Raw genomic sequence first — 19517 nt, forward strand, 5'->3', positions numbered from 1 at the left:
GCAGACTGCAGATATTCTCATTGGCGCAAACTGAACGTGCTTTTGCTTTCTAGGTGGTTAAAGCATCATTTGCATTCTATATGGGTATCTGGTTCACGAACATTATAGAGGCTGACCACAATATTTGCTTGTGTTGGACCGACAGTTGAATAAAGCTCTGAGGCTAGTTATACAGTGGGTATGCATTAGCACAGTGCAAACATGTGGATCGTGTCTGTTAGTGAGTGAGGTGTGTGTGTGTGTCTGTTAGTGAATGAATGACGGTGTGCGTGTATGTTTCTGCACAAAATCAACATTTGAACGGAGGGTTGGCTGCCAATCAAGTTATAATGACCTCAGGACACTCCTCCCCCACCATCCCACTCCCTTCCCTCCCATCAGGCGTGTAATGAGCAGGAAACTAGGGCCGCTGTTTGTGTTGGGAGTTACCTGGTATGGCAGGCTTCTACATCTTCAAGGTTCTATCGACTGGAAGGCCCTTGTGGCTTAATGTGTTTATAGACAGTATCACTGCTTTCCCATAAGTTTACAAAGCAGAGGATCTCTCACAAACACGTCCCTTCAAACAGCCATGTGGGTACGACTGATACAATGTTTTCTTTTTGCTCCTCTCAGGAAAACATTTCTGCCCAAAACTCCGCTCAAGCTCTCACAAATACACTGTACAGGGAGTGTACTGTGTTTTTGTAAACAACCTATGGTTGTTGTACGCCTATGGTTGTTGTAAGCCTATGGTTGTTGTAAGCCTATGGTTGTTGTAAGTTACCCATACATTTTTTGTTGTTGTTTTCATCAGCGAGCGTGATCTTCACCAGGGTCTGTTTCAGAGGGATGTCTGTACGGAGCGCCGTCTCTTTAAGAGGGTCAGGCAGTCTCTGCTCTGCCTCTGGATGAGCAAATGTGTCACAGGGGACAGTTCAAGGTACCGGGGCAGGGTTCCTGCTCTCTGGCGCCAGCCCAACTGCCGAGGAGGACCCGGGGGGTGGGAGAGAGAGATAGACAACAGAGAGGGGGAGAGGGGGGTAGAGAGAGGGAGAGAGAGGGGAAGAGGAAGAGGAAGAGGAAGAGGAAGAGGGAGAGGGAGAGGGAGAGAGGGAGGGGGAGGGGGAGGGGGAGGGGGAGGGGGAGGGGGAGGGGGAGGGGGAGGGGGAGGGGGAGGGGGAGGGAGGGAGGGAGAGAGGGAGGGAGAGAGGGAGGGAGAGAGAGAGACAGAGAGAGAGACAGAGAGAGAGACAGAGAGAGAGACAGAGAGAGAGACAGAGAGAGAGAGAGAGAGAGAGAGAGAGAGAGAGAGAGAGAGAGAGAGAGAGAGAGAGAGAGAGAGAGAGAGAGAGAGAGAGAGAGGGGAGGGGGAGGGGGAGGGGGAGGGGGAGGGGGAGGGGGAGGGGGAGGGTAAGAGAGGGAAAGAGAGGGAAAGAGAGGGAAAGAGAGGGAAAGAGAGGGAAAGAGAGGGAAAGAGAGGGAAAGAGAGGGAAAGAGAGAGAGACCGAGACCAAAAGGAAAAAAAGAGCCCTCGAGACGAAGCCTGCAGCGGTGGAGGTCAGCTGATCATGCTGTCTTTTGGGATAGATCACTGCAGCTGGTGTTAGCACCCGCTTGGCCCGTAGCAACCAGTAAAAGTTGAACAGACATTCATCACTGTAATCACTTATTACCATCCATGATCTAACTCAATTAAAGCAGGCAATCTGAGTCAAGGTGAGACCCAGAAGCCGTAATTCAACATCAGGGGAACATGACAACCTCATAAAACCAGAGGAGGGGTCAGGTCTGATGAAGTTAGCGGGGTAAAGACATTAGACCTGCATGCACGACTGGAGAATTGCAGTGTCAACATTAAACAACCCAATACAGGCATGACAATAAGGTATACTGGTGTGTTATTAAAAACAAGAGGAATAGTCTGGGTAAAGAAGGTCATAGCGTTAAAAAGTCCCTCTGACCCCTAGTTAAAGAATATCCTTCAATAAAAAACAACTGAGCCAGTATGTGTTACATAAAATTTAAGGATGACATAGAAAACAGGTATGCCAATGGTCGTGAGAGATTAAGAATGTTTGTTTTCAGCAGAACGTGAGGAATGAATGCTATGTTCCAGACATCCAGATATGGGTAGTAGCAGGATCCATACCTGCATCACCAGTGTCAGATCTTCAGATAATACCCATCCATCATAAGTCCTCCAACTGGTTGAGGATGATGTTTCATTGATATATAATAATACTGACTTCCTGATAACTGTTGATAGGCAAATAACACTAGGGTTAGGGTTAAAAGTATAAAAACATTATTTCTAAGTGGCTTCTACAAGATGCTTAGAGTATGTTCCAAGATGTCTTTATGTTGACTAACTGGCCTTGGTCAACTTCTCTCCAGCAGCCGAGGTTGGCCTCACCTGGAGGCCAAAGCAAAGGGAGGTTTAAATAGCCTTTTACGTCAGCCTCCACCCAGGCCAGCCGCCCTGCTCCTCAACAGTGTGGGTATTCCATCAGACCTGACCTGGTCTGACAGGTCCACACACTGTTCCAGCACATGCCACAGACGGAGAAAGTGAACGAGATGTTCCGATTTTTCCTTTTTCCAGAAAAATGTCAAAATGTCCCAACGTCCTGGACTGTTGGGGCCTCTGACATCATTCTCACAGGCTGACGAGGGCCTGTTGATGTGCACGTCGTCAGACGTCTCGTCTCAGGTCGCCACTCCTCTGCTCTCCAGGCGATGGAGTGATTCCACTCACAGCTGAATTAAGGTTTGGGAAGCCTGTCGATATGAGATGTTTTTATTGGGGCAGTATAAACTCCCTTTATTTAGACTCATAGTGGGTCCATTCACTGGCTCCTGAATGACATTACTCTCCACAGCTGTAACTAAATGTTTCCACTGACTTGGCTAGAACAGTGCATTTGTGTGTGTGTTTCACCAACCCAGGATAAGGCATTAACCATTACAGGCAGGTAATGACCAATAATTGTATCTAAAAGCCCCCTCAGCAGAATAAGGCCAGGTCGGGTTAAAGGAGAGTGCCAGTATTACTATAGTTACGTAACCACAGTGCACAAACAAAACCTGATCGAGTGACACAGTGTCTGACAAACACATCACTTAGCTAGGACTGTCCTGTACTTCCTTACAGTCTTCCGTGTCGCTCACCCCTCCCGTCTTCCCTAAACCTTGTCCTGCCTGTGGCGCTAGTTTGTCCTCAGATAGTCCCGCCCCACCCACCTGCGCTTATCTAGGGCTCCATCTCGCCTCAACCGTGGTTCACTGACAGCCACGTCTCTGTGTGTCCGCACCCAGCACTTCTCATACCTCTCCTGGGATGGGCTGGTCAGCCGGCGCCCCCGTCTGTGGTTCAGCGTCAACACTGTGGTTGTGTTAAAGCGGGGGTGTGGGTCCCCTTAGCTACCCCTTGTCATTGTTGTTTGTGTGTGTAGGGTGTTCGGTAGAGTGTGCATGTGTGTGTGTGTGTGTGTGTGGTTTGTATGTGAGTTATTTTAGGTTGTAGGCTTCTGCATTTGAGAGTGCTCATGACCACAGATATATACGCTGGAGGTAGAGTGATGACAGGCTGTAGGTAAAACAGGTTGGATCCTTCTTATGTTTATATTTTTCAAGAGCCCCCTCTGGGAAACCTCATTTCCCATAACTGAAAAGGATGATGATGTCGTCTTCAGAGACAGCATCCTCTGCCCCACACCTCCCACCCTGTTTCTGGATTCATTATGACCCACCTGGAGGGGGTTAAATGTTGGCCAAACAACCAAAGCAAATTCCCCTATGGTTTAGAGAAGATGGGGAAACTGAACAGTGTATTAGCATGAACCAAATAATGCCAATACCAATAGAATTCCAGGTATTTGACTCTATGGGTTAAATCAGAGCAAGAATGGTCAAAGTACAGTTAAATGAAATACGCAGTTAATAACTTTGCAAATGAATGACATGAATTACAAGGCAAACATTTTACAATATGAAAGCTTTAAATCTTACCTACTCAACCATGATCATTGTAAATCAGAGAGAAAGCAAGAGGTGAGCAAGGAGTAGGACAGTAGGACAAGGGAGAACTGAGAAGGTCTCAGGAGATGAAGAATCCACAGAACAATGCATTACAATTCCCTTTATAAACAAGAACAACAAATCAGACCACATCTTGAATGGGGTGTGAGAGCCATCAAGTTGAGACCGTCCAGAAACTCCAGACTTTAGCATATGAGAGGTGGGGGCAGGTTTGACACACCCGAGGGCTGTGTCTAAACCTGCCTGGCAGAGGAGACTGGGGCTATAAACAGAAATGATGAAGGATATCTCTATTCTGGAGATGTGTATTTATCTCAAAAAACAATTTGGTCCAGGACACCAAAGTACAGTGTTTCATGCAGAGCAGTTGATGAAATGCCTGTGAGTGGTATCTATTGAACGGAACAGAGAGATTAGAGCTGATGACGGTTGGTGGATGGCCGGCTTGGTATGTACTGCCAGATGATTGACACTTGAATATCTCTTATAGGGTCTTGTTCGTCAGAACTCAAAATTGGTCTTTGCCTACCAATTTGTTCACTCTCTCCTTGTGTTTGTAGAGCCTTAAAAATGCCCTTTTATGGCAAGTAGTTATTCGTCTCTAATTGGCCTTACCCTGGCCTATCACTGGCCCATCAAACAACATTAGCCTTAAAGCAAAACCCAATCACCAGACCCGCTCCGCTGTCTGGCCCCCGCTGCCTGCCCCCCCCCCCCCCCGCCTGGCTCTGAAAGACACGCTGTACCACAGTGTAAACCACTGATGGCTTTTCAATAGCTATAACTGAATACGTAGGAAGAGCTTTGACTACATTTGAAGGGTGTGGAAATGACACGCATGTAACACGGTGCACTTATTATTGAAGGAGTGACTTTGTTGGCCTTTCTGATCAGTGGCGGATTTAGTGATTTAGGGGCCCCAGGCGAAGACAGGCATGGGGCCCCCTTATCTCCTATTCTCACTCTTTTCAATCTATATAATAATTATTAATATAATAATAAGTGGCGAGGGTACAATTTCTGGGGAAATTGTGAGGTGTGCTTGCGTCGGTTGCAGATGGGTTAGTTATTCCTGTATATAAAAATGCATACTTAATTATTAAGATTGCATAGATTTAAAAGCATACATTTGTTGCTGCTCGTTTACATATATGTTTGGCACCAACATTGTAAGTAATGCATACATTGACAGAGTTTTAAGAGTGGGAAAATAGGTTTTTGCGCGTGTTTTCGTGACGTTAGTAAGGTCAGTGACTGTGGCTAGCAAGTTAGCCACCATTAGCTTCACTTTTCCCATTAGCTTCACTTGATTTCAACTTAAACCATGCAATGGAACATAAATAAAAATAGAAGCAACGCAATCACTACCAAGACGAAACTTTCGACACCGACGTTGTCTATGTAGTTCAAATATTGAGGGATCCTTAGGGGTGGGAAAAGAAACAATAATAATAATAATAGAGAGAACACTGGTTGTGCTCTCGCCATAGGCTTGACCACATCCAATAACTAGAGAAGGTACAATTTCTGGGGAAATTGTAGGGTGTGCTTGCCAGCATTGGTTGCAGATGGATCCGTTTATTAATTGTAATTTTTACAACTGATATTTCTATATATTTTATATAAAAATCTAGTATAGAATGTAACGGTTGTCAATAGGGAATATTGATAAGCTATAGCAGCCTCAGTTGAAAAGTTGGATCAACCAAAGATATTGGGCAATCCGATATAAAACGGTCCTAACCTCTATGACTCCATGTCCCCTAAGTTTTTCCCTTCTAGTGATATTTTCAAGCAGTTGCTGCAATCGATGGAATAGTCCACTGAAGTATCGGTTGGGAGGGGAAGTCTGCGTTGACACATAGAATACATTCTGTTGGTATCTTTGTTGACACTTTTGGGGAAGGTTATGACTTTTAATGGGTCTTAATTATTAATATAGTTGATCATATAGTATTTTTTATGGAGTCTTTCAAGGGGCCCCTTGCAGCTGACCCCACGCAGTTGCCTACTTTGCCTAATGGGTAAATCCGCCCCTGTTTCTGATGTCACAAAGGTGTTTGGTCGGGGGCAAATCAAGAACCCCTTTAAGGGCAGCACCTTGAGTGTTGCGTATCATAATAAGGCTTAGCTGTGCCGATTACAGATCAAGTTTAAGAAGGAAGCGAGAGGGAAAAAACTTTAGGGGGAAAGGAATTGCGTAAAACAAGCTCAAAGCTGTCACATCCATTGTACAAAGCACAGTAACCATAAGGGAAGTGAATGTGCTGGTTTTTCCACTTGAGCCTGATGTGAACATATATCTATGGATGTGAATCTCCGCTGCCGCTCTGTGTGGGGTGAGTGGCGAGCGGCGTGTCGGTTTCTCACAGTGCTCTCTTGGTGATCCCTGGAGGCCGAGAGATAACAGAAGCGGAGAAGGGCCACACGCTACCGCGCCTCTGCCCTCTTTTGTTGCTGAATACCGGTGCTGCACGCAAGTCCCTAGGCATGCTTAAAGGCCTACCTCCTCGATAGCAGGCGGCAGAGATTAGGAGCGAGAAGAAGAAAAAGGGCAGCTAAACTTTGCGTCGATAGTCAACGTGAAGTTCCTCCGAGGAATCCGCCCCAGCCAGTTTATGCTCCTGTAAAACCGAGAAGAGGGTTAACCCTGAAACGCAATGAAGAACCAGAGGGAAGAGGGTGTGAGGTTGGCTTTGACCATTCAAGGCTCCGCTGGAGGTGGAGACAGAAGGGGGGAGGGGGGGGGGAGGATATTGAAAGCATGAGAGCGCGTGATAGTATCTCTGCAGCCCGCTTCCCTTTGCTTTGGAACATTACTCACATTGCTAATGGTATATGTAGACTGGCGCTGTCGGCAAGCTCAGACCTGTTTCTCTGAGTTCTAAAATAGGACAGGCCGTCCCCTTCGCCCTCATGGCGGCCGGTAGACAGCGTGCCAGCTCAGAAATGCAAACAGGACATCTCACTGAACAAGGGGAAACCGATCCTCTTTATCTGGAGACAGTGAGAGAGGCGCTAGCCAGCAGTATCCAGCCCTGGGGCGGGTCTAGAGATTTTCATTAGGGGTGACATTGGGGTGGCAGAGGGAAGTTGTTGGGTGGCCTCCTGGAGGCAAATCAAAACCCAAAGTAGGTGGGGTACGGTACTCCCTACGGTAAATGATTAGGCTATAACAATGTAGTTTAAATTAAACACTATTATTATATGGCAACGACAGTACGAGTGTTCTGATTGGCAATTGGTTGGTTGGTTGGAATTAAAGCCATTTTACCAGAACCGTGTTGTCCGCTTTCTATCAAAAGTAATTGGGTGCTAGGCAACACCTGAAACACACCGTGAGAAGACTTGAGAGCTAGCTACAATTAGCCTACCACTTATTTTCATTTACTAAATGAAAATGAAAAGAGCTAAAAATGCAATATAATAAACAACTTACTAATCTCAACCGTTCTTTCATGCCAGGAAATATCAAACTGAGGCAGTTTGATATTTCCCGGCATGACCTCACTCTTGGTTAGTAAGTAGTTAATATTAATATTATTTATTGAATTGTTCCGTAATGTACATATAATATTTTTCCATGTGAAGATTGGGGTGGCAAGTATTTTTTATTGGGGTGGCAGCTGCCACCCCTTGCCACCCCTTAGATCCGCCACTGATCTAGCCAACCTCTGAAGGGTTTGTGACAGGGGCCTTTGACTCCCAACAGTCAAAGATAGAAATCAATGTTCTCCTGAAGATTAAAACATCTCAAAACAAGTTTAACATTTCAATATTTGCCTACATAGAAAAAACTAAATAAAAAGATTGCAGTTCCTAAATATGGTGAATTTATTTTTGGCATCATAGGGACTGCCAGACTTTCTCTGCATGATTTGACGCATTGACATTAGCTCAAGTTTGTAATGATATGGGTTCTGCAGCGTTCCCTAGGGTGAGATGACTAAACCACCTTAGGCACAGACCCTCCACAACCAATGCTGATCTGACAAATTACAGGCTATCTCAAGGTTACGTGATGACTTGCTTATATTGAGTGTATGTCGCAAGCTGCACAACACAGAAACACATTTCATTGTTCTTAAGGCCTACATGCTACTGGTTGTAATGGTAACTAACAAGCTTGTTTGGAATACATCAAAACAAACAAGAAAGGACTAGCCTACAGATGTATTTGGATGTGTCAATTTGTCACTGCCGTGGATCGCAATGCTGACATCACCAAGTTTGGGATCTTACATGCAACGGACAATGAAGTATAATCAATTCAAGAGAACAACGGTAAATTCAATCTACACAGTTTGACGCAAGCGATGTCGTAAGAGCCAGCTGCAAAGTGGTGTTCTAGGACTCGGAATTTGCCGTGTGGGTTGAGCTAGGGTTACCCAGTGTTCATTAGTGGAGAGAACACCTATGGTAGCAGAGATGTAATAGAATTACATGTCATTGACACCATTATTACCACATCTAATCTGTGTCTTATCGGCTCCAGACTAATGGCGATGCATTCAGGTGGAGATAATTCATTTAACAGGCCAACCAAGTGTTTATGCTAGCCAGCCACTCCAAGCACAGGTTTGCTGCCCATTTTGTGGTGTTGGATGAGCTGGACGCTTTGCTAAGGTGTTTTACGTCATTAAATTTACTGAGAAAACACTGAACAGAAGGCTTTGCTTAAAGGGATTATGAAGTTGGGCAGTCGGTCTGTCTGCCTGCATACCGACTCCTATCAATCCAGGATTGACAGATTAGAGGGCTGGTCAGGAGAAATGTTGTCTCTATAAGGGCACAACGTAACTCATAAATAGCACAGCGAGATGTTGAATGGGGGTGAATGGAGCCAAAGGGAAGTTGTTCTTAGAGATACGGGAGCAATTGGTTTTTGGAAACGCTAGTTTGGTGATTCTGTAGCAGCAGGGATGTTGTGAGAAAGGCATTCTTTCTCAGGGGTGTGTTTTGCTGTGACCTGTTTTGCTGTACCCATTCCTGGGATGTGAGCTTTGTGCCGTTTCCCTTTAGTTAGTGTTGTTGTTATTGTTTTCCTGACATGCCATGCAAATTGTTTTGGTTCCACTGCCAGCATTGAATAGGGCCACAACAGAATGCTCAATACACACACAAAATTACTGCTATTCAGAAAAGATACCAAAAAAAAGGGTTGAATAATGACTCCAGTTCCGTGAAATCGATGCCTGGAACTTTTATGTTGAGGCTTGGCTTTTTTCCCCCCATATCCTCTGTTGACCTTCATCAGGCCAAACTGAAGAACTGAGAACATAGAAGAGCAGTGAACCCATGATGTGGATGTAGAAATGAATCAAATCAAGCATACATCAAGTTTGGTGCTGACCGGCTCCAATCTAACATCGCAGAGCGCTCTAGCTAGCATGGCTCCAGGAAGCAGGTGGCCACATCAGTGCACTTGTACCAGGACTGCCTCTGTATTTGCAACAGGTCAGTGGTCTTGTGGCGAGGTCTCGCAGTGTGAAAACATAAAAAGAGACAATCAAATATTTGTTCACTGGCCTTTTTTTCTCCATCCCCCAGGTATATTCCAGACAGTTGCCAGTTGCTGAACCAGCAGCAGCAAAACTTGAACTGTGTGGGGATGGGGGGAGAAGGGGGATGGGAGGGGAGAGAAGGGTGTGGGAGGGAGGGGAACTGGTTGTTTGGGACTAATCCTACGGTGAGATTAGGCTGCTATTGTGCAATATACCTCCAGCCACTCCTTCCCACCCAGACAGGAACAAGAGCGCTGTGGACCACAGTTCAATTAGACTGATTGGATTTCATAGTCTTAAAGTCCTGACTCCCTCAGCCTTGATGAGGTGTTCAGATCGTCTGTGACTCAGCTGGAAGAGCGCAATCTGACGTCTGAAATCACTCACTGAATTTATGTGTTGAGCTCACATGTAATAAATCTCAAGGGAGCATTATTTTGATAAGACACTGCAGTCTCTGAACTTTCCCTCTGCCTTATCCCCAGGTTGTGTCAGCAAGAGTTTGCTGGTAATTTACGACCCCACGATCAAGTCATTTACCTCAGTTTGGCTTGAGGTCAATGTGGGTTTCTCTTGCCAGGCCCAGATGTTTTTGTTATGCTCTTTCTTGTGAAATGGTTGTGTTGCTTTGTGCCATTTCGGTGTTGTGCCTGGTCACTTGTGTTATCACTCCCTGGCCACGCCCCTGGCCACGCCCCTCGGAGTGTCCTCTAATTAGACTCTTCATCTATCTGGAGACAGGATCATACTTCCTGCTCCTGTTGGCTACAGTCTCCTGGGAAGCTCTTTGTTTGGCCTCCCCCACTACATTCCTCTTTCCTGCATGGCCAATCACAACCCATCTTAACCCCACACGTCAGGTAGAATGTCAGGGGGTCAGATGGCTGAGCGGTTAGGGAATCGGGCTATTAATCAGAAGGTTGCCGGTTCAAACTTTTTTTATTAGTAACTGAAATGGTAAAAATAATAAAATTATTATTCCTTATAGCAAATAAATATCAGTCACTCAAAATGACCTTAATAGATGTTAATGCTAAACAAAATAATTGGGTTTGACCAGATGGCAAGATCAGGGCAGACAGACAAACCATTTGGCTTCAGTACCCAGTGATAGAGCAGACTCTAGATAGGCCATTTAACAACCATTAGATCCTTAATAAAACAATAATAAAAGGGAAAGGCACATTAACCCTTGGGTTGGCAGTCCTTAACCAAAATAGTCTACATTACATATACTGTATGAGTCTGAACAAACAGGGATGTAAACTGTAACTTGACTGGCTGGCGAAGAAATAAAACCACAAGGCAGTTATTTGTAGTTGTGTAATAAATGCAATACTGTTATATTGAGGAAATGGGTGAGTAACGCCAGCTGTTTCCATTCTAGTGAATTATAAAGAGCCTACGGCTCTCTATCGATCTTATCACATCAAAGGTTATTGCCTCGTTAATTCTTTATTCCCCCCCACACACATAAAAGTATTTCTCCAAACTATGTATTAATTCTTAAGAGCTTAGTCTTGTAACTGAAAATTTCCAGACCAAGGCAAATCAGATTTACGCACTAAAGCTTTCTTTCCCCTACAATGCCCTGAACATACAAAGGAAATTTCCGGGGCTCCTTAGCTCTTTGTTGAATGAATGTAGCAGCGTGTTTGTTTTGAGCAAACCTGCCTCTGTGGATCTGAAACCACAGGTAGGATGCAGATGGTGTGCTGAGTGCCTGCCTGTGTGCCTGTGCGTCTGTGTGTCAAATATTGAGGCACAGAGATTAATCTGTCTCTTTCTCTGTCCCTCTGTGTGAGTTTGCCTTTCTAGGCCAGTGAAGTCTGGTTTACAGGTAAGTGGCTGGTTCCAGAGACTGGTTCAAAGAAATAATACTTCTGAAGACCATTTACATTTAGTCATTTAGCAGACGCTCTTATCCAGAGCAAGTTACAGTAAGTACAGGGACATTCCCCCCGAGGCAAGTAGGGTGAAGTGCCTTGCCCAAGCACACAACATCATTTTGGCACGGCGAGGAATCGATACGGCAACCTTCTGATTACTAGCCCGACTCCCTCACCGCTCAGCCATCTGACTCCTGACCAGACTTCTTTTCTTACAAGCCTTGAAGGGCCGCAGGCAGACATTTACACTGACATACATCTTTTCTTCACAGTTAGATGACATCCATAAGTAACATCCACAATGTGCCTTACAGACTTACATGAATTTTGATGCAGCGTGTCAGCTGTTCGTCAGCTACAGCTATGTCATTCACTCACACAGTAAAGTGTGACTTACCAGCCTGTTTTAGCGACAGGAGTGGTAAAAATGGCCAGACTGTTCTCCAGAGACTGTAGATGGTGCTTGTCCACTGGAGTATGCAGCTGCCTCTGTGTGGCCTGGAAACTCTAGCTGTTATTGAGACTGTGTGGGGCCCTGTGTGTAAAGGTATGCTGTAGTACACATGCTGGGGCCTTTCCGGCACTTTCTCCCCTGGGTTCAGGACAGTGACAGAATGACTGACTAGCTGACTGACTGGCCTGGCTCTCTGGCTTGGTATGCTATCTGCGTCAGCCCTCTTTAAATGGAGCCAGACTCCAGCTCTCTACATCCAGACAGATCATCCAAACCCTGGCTTCTCATTCCAAACCAGATTTACCTGCGCCTCATCTCTTGCCTGGCGATGTCTCTGTCTTTTAGTCTCCCTCTCTCTGCGTATCATTCGGCCTCTATCTGTCTGACTGTTTGCCTGTCTTGTCTTGTCTTTGTACAGGAGAGTTGCTCTATCACATTAACTGACCATGGCTAAAAAAACAAATTGAGCTACAATTATTCCACCATCATTATCAACATTTCCAGAGATAACACAGGCTGTGTTTACTAGAATAGGCAGTTGGAAATTGGGGTGGGGGAGGACCATACATGAGACCATTGTGATCTTGGAAAGGTCCAGGTTTTGTAATGCCAACATCAGAAAAGCCACCCATATCAGGCTGTGGCCAATGACAGCCTGTGGGAACCAGGCCCCAGCCAATGGGCATCCTCCTTTCTATTGTACACATCAAAGGCCCGTCCTCTTGAGACTTAAGGTATGTTTTCCAAAAAAACAAGCAAGCTATCTTTTTCTTAAACCTATATATTTATTTATAATACCTCAGTGATCGGGTTTATTTTGAGCACAGCTGTGCAGCATAAATTGCTTGTGAATTAGCTGAGTAACATTCCAGTCTGGTTCTCAGGCCCTGGTTCTGGTCACCCCACTGTGCTCCCCAGGGCGGAAATCTGCCCCAGAACAACCCCAATCCAGTTCAAACATACAGCACGCCTGTGCTTTACCATGTTAAAGGAACGAGATCCGATTGTTATATTATCGTTTGAAATTGATAAGCCTTGGTACAACGCAGTCAGGAGGGACTATACTGTACACACAGTTGGAAGGTTTAGCTGCAGGTTAGAAAACATTGCTTCGAGGGCCAGCCAGAGTTTAACAAACAGAGGTGAACTCTTTTTCCTACAAAAGTTAGAAACATCACCTAATTACAATGCCTACTATGGAAAACCAACCTTCAAGACTATGAATTATTATCATGTGGCTCATCGCGATGTACGGTTAGTCATGAAAGACCAAAGTATAGTATACTCCATAGCTTGAACCTAATGGGTCAGATAGATCATACTATATGCAGTGGGTTTTACAGAGCATTAAAACCAGTTTGCATCCACCTTGGTTCAATTGGCATTGAGCCCTGTGGGAACTGTGAAGCCTGTTTTGAATCCTGATTCATGAGGTGTTTAATGCACCCTAAAATACCAGTCATCCACAGTCTCCCACTACTCTAAAGCCTCTCTAAAACATGTAAGCCCCTTGGTAGCGCCTTACAGTCTTTTACATGTCGTGGAGGGAGACAGGGAGCAGAGGATGGAGCTACAGTAATCATTATTGTTCTTGTCAGTGTTCCAGAAACAGTCAACATGACGCTGAGGAACACATGCCTTTGTCTGAAGCCGTAGCAAACAAGCAACGCGTACATAGTGTACTGTACAGTACATTGGCTGGATAACAAAATGAAATGTCCGTTTTTTTCTTTAAACTGCTTTTATTTATTTGGGAATGTAGTGAGGACCCAAGGGATGTGGCGAATGTTCTCCAGGATTGCATCACTGAAGTTCCACTGTCACCATGCCCCCCCGGCCAGTGTGTGAGAGCTCCCTGGATCCAAGGGCCATTGAGAATTCAGTTTATTGACGCAATTGCTGTCCTTTTAGACATACTGACAATGGGTTTGGAAATGGCTGTCACATTTTTTGGCATTTTAGAATTGCTTAGCAATGCCCGAACAAAAGCACTGGTGTCAAGGGGGGCTCGACTGAACAAATCAAGTCAACAACTGTCTTTATCTGACCCGAGGGTTACAGTTTTCACGGTATCATCGTAAACGTCAAACGTTAACATGAATCAGGAGTGAAATTTCTCTTTTGAAGTCGCGAGGTCATCGATTGCAGAATGGTGGGAGGTGGAGAGAGATGTTCCTTCAAAGCTCAAGTGGAAAGGTCTGGTTTGTGGGCGGCTCTGGGCCCAGTTAGTTCAGGGAGTCTGGAGACTCCGGGTCTCCGCCCAGCTCATACCTCATTAATCCTCTCCTAGCGTGACGCTGCATGGACTCAGTGATGGATTGGGGGTGATTGTTTCAATTCATCGCCACTCGAGGTTAGTGGAACTGTGGGTAATAAATGACCAGAACCAAGTATCAGCACTGAGAAATTGCTTTCATGCGGTGAAGTTTGGAGACTTTTGTTGACTTATCAAGGAAAAAACTAATCTTGAAATCTAACATTGCTTGAGTCAATGACTGGTTCAATTAAGTGAACAAAGACAACACTGCACCCATTTTCTCCCATATTTCATACAGGGTTTCTGGTCAATAGCAGATCTTTTGTTTGGAAACATACACTGGCTTCAGTTCAGGAAAGGATACATCAATTTCAGGAGTCAGTATCAAACAAAAGAGCCTATATGGTGGACGAAACTGATCGCTTTTCCAGCGCTAACCACTGTGGCAGACGTTAATCTCATTTGGACACAATAATTTGCTTTTTTTCTGTTTAGTAACCAATCTTTCAGTAGTTTTGGGTAACCTGCAGAGAATCGACATCCTCTTCTGACACCTCTGATGAATGTACCGCATATTACAGTCCCAGGCAACCCATGGCAAGACACATAGAAGCGTGGGAAAGCACAACAAAATCCTGTTTGCTTTTACAGTTAAAGATCGGTCTCCCTTGCATTAGCGAATAAGAAAAGGTTTTGTTGAGACCAACCCGATCCTTCTAGAACCAACCCGATCCTTCTAGAACACTGAGGTCAAAATCCAACGGAAAACAGGTCAAGATGGAACAAAAGGCAAACTGTGAAATAAAGCACTACCGTAACTGTTAAAGAAATGCATAAAACACTCCAGATTTGGATCACATAAGATATTAATTACAGTATGGTTCATGTTAAATTATCTCCAGTCTGGTCCAGGTATGAGTTAAATTTGGTTGGCAACATCTGTGAATGTAGAAGGACACTGACACATTGTGCACACACATGCTGAATAGGGCCAGTGCACCACCTTTCAGGATGTCTAGAACACTCTCAACCTTATGTTGACACTGAACCTTTCTTGGGTTCAAGGAAAACTGAAATATAATAACAACCCCAAAGCTCCAAAATGTATCAAAGGTAATACCCGCCTCCGGCAAGAAAAACAATAGTACCTTGTCAAATTGTATTCTTGTCAAAAAAAACACAGACCAAATACATTTAAATCAAGAAGGGAAAAACATCACAGAAAAGGGATCATACCTACTACAGTTTATTGGTAAACAAAGAAATGTTTTCTTATTCCCTGGAACAAAAACGTGATATGTGTTAACTTGGTCATAGTAAATTCCAATGACAACATATTCATTTCACATGTGGTCTGATAAATTATAGAAAAACGATTGAAAAGAGGAATGTATTCTGTTCAAAATCATTTGTGCCTTGTGGCCTTGATTGATTTTGCGTGCATGGTTCAGTCCTCAACTCAAACTACTAGATTCTGCCTTGACAAAGAAAACTACCTTTTGAATCCTGCAGTGGAAAGTCGTTTATATTTAATGACTAATGATCTGTGGAATGAAGGGCGATATGTGAAATCAGGGGCAGAAAACACATTCTCCTACTGCTTGTTATTTCAACCAGCAGAGTACAGTTTTGCTTGCCAGTATCTTCAGTGTTATTCTTGCATTTGGCTGAGGTGTCAGACCTGTGGTAGCATCAGGGCTGACACGTATGACATCCGTCCTAATGACGACCTGAATTCACACCATTCGGATCGTTTTACTGTGGCTTCCGGGACTTTTGCCTTGTGTGTGTCAACGAGCGCCCCCCAGCCAGGTACATTCAAATACGTTCGCCAAACGTGACCTTCAAGGTTGCCTAATAACTTTGCCTGGTGACTGGTGCTGCCTGCTTGGTGGTGATTGGACAGCTATGCGAGTACAAGATACTGAAGGATGAGCTCCAGACGCGTTAGGCCCTCTGAGAATTCCAGAATTTGGGTTCTGGAAGAAGAAGGCTTGAAAAGAAAAAACTTGTGAAAAGTGAGTCAAATGGCTGAGCGTTTAGGGGCTGTTAATCAAAAGGTTGCCGGTTCGATTCCTGGCTGTGCAACATTACGTTGTGTCTTTGGTCAAGGCACTTGACCCTACTTGCCTCGGGGGAATGTCCCTGTACTTACTGTAAGTCGCTCTGGATGGAAGAGTGTCTGCTAAATGACTAAATGTAAATGTAGGTGTCAAATAAAAACAATTCATTTCCCGAGTCCCACCGCCTCACATCTCCGGAAGTTAGTGGAGTTCCCTTCTTACCATATAGTACACAGCCTGCTATAACCACTTCTGGGTTCATTAACTCCATAAGCTTATTTCATCGCATGGGTGATTTCCAGCCTTTTTTGAGTATCCAAATTCATCGGGACATTGAGCTGCATAATCACATGCCCCTTTCCCTATTGTTTTGACCAGAAGCCCACCCACCCACAGCTTTGTCTGTTGTGCGCTTGGTTCCCCCACCCCTCTCTCTCATGGCAGATGATTGGCAGGACAGCTATGCAAGTCATGGGGTGAATTAGAGAAAGCCATCTGGTGTTGCCATGTCAGATGGTGATTCCATGTTGCTGCTGACTGCCGCTCTATTTTCCCACAGGAACATCATCTCAATTCCTGCCCACTCATTAGTGAGTTGTGATATGGTCCTCCACGGAGCTGTGGGCATCTGATGAATGGAGTAGAGACCTAGTCCGTGCCAAAGGGTAGGATAGAGGCCCTGGAGATATCTGTATCAGTCACAAAGTGGAACAATCTGATTTATTCTGGGTCCGTGCAGCTTCTAAGTAGAGTGGGAGCTTTCTCCAGACAGTGAATTCCATTAGAATACTAAGCCCTGTGTGTTCCATCATGCCTCTCGTGCCAAGCAACTGACCTGATGATTTACAAAACCACATCATACCACGATAGAATGGAGATATCTGCCTCCTCATTTGACTTCATGCTCAGTGATACATGCATGGAGACTTTCACTGACGTTTCCCTTCTTCTTTTAGTGTCTGACATCTGTTTTCACTTGGCGCCATAAATAGCCAACATACAGTCCATAAAATCGTTTTGGAACAAAAACCCAATCGACTGTAATTTGTAACATATTAGGATGCACCCAAAATCCCACACATCCTGTCGCACGTTCGGGACAATGGTACCGTCGGTTTATTTGTTTCCGTGTTTTATATTTTCTAATATTCCTTTGGAGCCAGATCAGTTCAGTGCCTCGATTTATATGTATGTAGCTTTTGAGCCTCCTCCAGTGAACACAGCAATAAAATGGACAATGCCTAGGAGTCTAGCAGTGTGGGGCTTTGACCATGATCCCCAAGGACCTATGTTCTCAGGGTCATCTTCATGCATGTCAGCTATCACAGAGATCGTCTTCCGTTTGGTTTCCTCTGTTTCCTCCTGCTCCTCAGAACCCTCAGATCCTCTCCTGACGGCAACACGAGATGGATCAGTTGTCTCTAGTGAGACTCAATCTGTCTCCAGCACCATTGAGTCTATAGTGGGCATACTGTATACACAGGACCCCAGCCCCAGTATTTACTTAGTAACTTTTATCTAAAGCAACATATGGGAGTGGGGTGGGGGTCTAATTGAACTTGGGACTGCTTGATCTACGGAATAATGCTCTACCACTGAGCTACATCCATCCCCATGGACAGTATTGTGCTTGTTCTAACAGGGCTCTGCCTCTCGCTGTAAGAAGGCCACTACACTTCTATAATTGGAAACTCTTGGTCACAAGGTGCACTTGTTCTGTTTTTCTACCTCACACCGCACTCTCTTGCCTCTCTGTTATTCTTCCAAACTTGGGCATTAACCCTAATGAAGGTGTTCCCCCACAGGACAAGATCTGACCATGGCGCTCTGCAGAAACATTCTGTTATCTGGATTTGTGATTGAGACCTAAGGAAGACTAAAATGGGCTTTGTTATTTGAGCCAGCGCAGATACTGATCTCCAGATAAGCAGTCGGCAGTGATTGTGTGGAGTTGGGCTGACCTGTGCAAAGCATACTGGGTGATGGAGGTTGTACAGACACATGCAAGGGCGTCTGGGGGGAGGATTGGGGGGGGAACAAATATTTGTAACACATTTTGATTGGTAGGGATATGTAAACCTACACCTAATGGACACATTTAAAGTCTGAGGCTGGGCTATACTATCAATATTACACGCTTCACCTATGTCCTTGTTTGGTCAGTGCTAATTGGGAGTCAGGTGGCTGAGCGGTTACGGAATAGGGCTTGTAATCTGAAGGTTGCTTGTTCGATTCCCGGCCGTGCCAAATGACGTTGTGTACTTGGGCAAGGCACTTCACCCTACTTGCCTCGAGGGAATGTCCCTGTACTTACTGTAAGTCTCTCTGGATAAGAGCGTCTGCTAAATGCCTAAATGTAAATGTAAATGAGATTAGATGATATTGACACCTCTAGGGTATTGTGTTACAAACTAATCTAGTACTAGATAAATGAGAACGGTCAAAGTCTGCATTCTCTGGCCACTTGTGGAGAAGAAAGCATCGTTCTGTAACACAGCGTTGTCTCTCTCCCTCTCCCCAGGCCGTTTGTTAGTAGCACCCCACCCTTCGCTGAAGGAAAGAGGCACATTCCACAGGAAGTTTACTCTTCCCCTATACCCTTCTTCTCTCTCTTTCCTGCCCTCACTGATTTTCTGGTGATTGGAGTTAAGGGCTGATAAGAAAGGTCATGCTGGTGACCCCTGCACCCTTATTGGTGACAACCGGTCAAGTTCCTTCCCGTTTCAAACGCGACCAGATCACTAATGCACCATGATTTTGTGAACATCAAGGCGCACTTGAGACCAATTATATTGACTTGACTATCAGGCAGTGAGTGGTAAGGTGTGCCATTTCAAAAAATCACCGCATTATCAGCACAGAAGCATCTCTGTTTGATATCCGTTGTTATTCCCAACACCTGTGGCGATTATGTCTCGGAGCCATCAACACCATCACCTATTTGGCCAATACCGTTGTCATTAAAATCAGAGGGAGAAGCTTAACAGCTGAGGCTGTATTGTGTGGCACACTCTGGCTGTTCACAGGGTGCTGTGATAAAGAGCACGTCCAACAACGAAAGCGAACAGTGTTATGCAGAGAGTACCGTCATATTCACACCCCAGAGCCAACTGTTGATGGATGTAACATTTACCCTCCCCAAACATATTCAGAATTCAACTTCTCAACTTCACCTGTTGAAGCACGTGCTTCTGTTCACGTGTGTTGGAATCTAGATTTTAGACTGTAGACACACTTTGCTGAAATGTTGCTTTCCTCCAGCATTCTCACTCGTTATTTCTGTGGGAACAGCACTCGATGGCTACAGAAAGAAAAGCGCTTGTTTTGGCT

This window comes from Hypomesus nipponensis, chromosome 28, assembly GCF_054491055.1.
Source record: "Hypomesus nipponensis isolate SF chromosome 28, ASM5449105v1, whole genome shotgun sequence".
NCBI lineage: Eukaryota > Metazoa > Chordata > Actinopteri > Osmeriformes > Osmeridae > Hypomesus > Hypomesus nipponensis.